Below are 569 nucleotides of genomic sequence, written 5' to 3'. Positions count from 1 at the left end.
GGTGAGCTTTTGCTTCTATCTCCTATTTGAAATGGGGGCGGGGTGTGTGGAAGGATTGAGCGAAAAAACAACTCTTGGATATGGACAACAGTGAGGTGATTGCTGGAGGAGTGAGGGTGAGTGGTGTAGGAAGTTATGGGGGGATAAATGGTGATGGACGGAGATTTGACTTGGGGTGGTGAACACACAATACAGTGTACAGATGACGTGCACCTGAAACCCTTATAATTTTGTTAATCGTTGTCACCCCAATAAATTCAATAAAAAGGAAAAAAAAGTTGAAATGGAACACCTTTTTTTTTTAACAGATTAAATTTCAGATTCTACTGTCTAATGTTTAGAGATAACATGAAGTCATTAGGTAATGATACCTAATGGAGAAGCCACTTGTGTTTAGAATGCTGCCCAACCATTCACTTCTTCAGGTTTATTTTTATAAAAGGTGCCAAAACAAGTTTAAGTTTATGCCTTGTATGCTCATTTTTTTTCTATTAAAAAAGGCATGTTTATTATTTTTCTGCTTACCTAAACCAGTTTCTCAGTTTACTCCTAAAGGATGTAAATCATTT

Source organism: Myotis lucifugus, unplaced genomic scaffold (genome assembly GCF_000147115.1).
Source record: "Myotis lucifugus unplaced genomic scaffold, Myoluc2.0 scaffold_2516, whole genome shotgun sequence".
NCBI classification, from domain to species: domain Eukaryota; kingdom Metazoa; phylum Chordata; class Mammalia; order Chiroptera; family Vespertilionidae; genus Myotis; species Myotis lucifugus.
Note: the sequence above shows the minus strand (reverse complement) of the source record.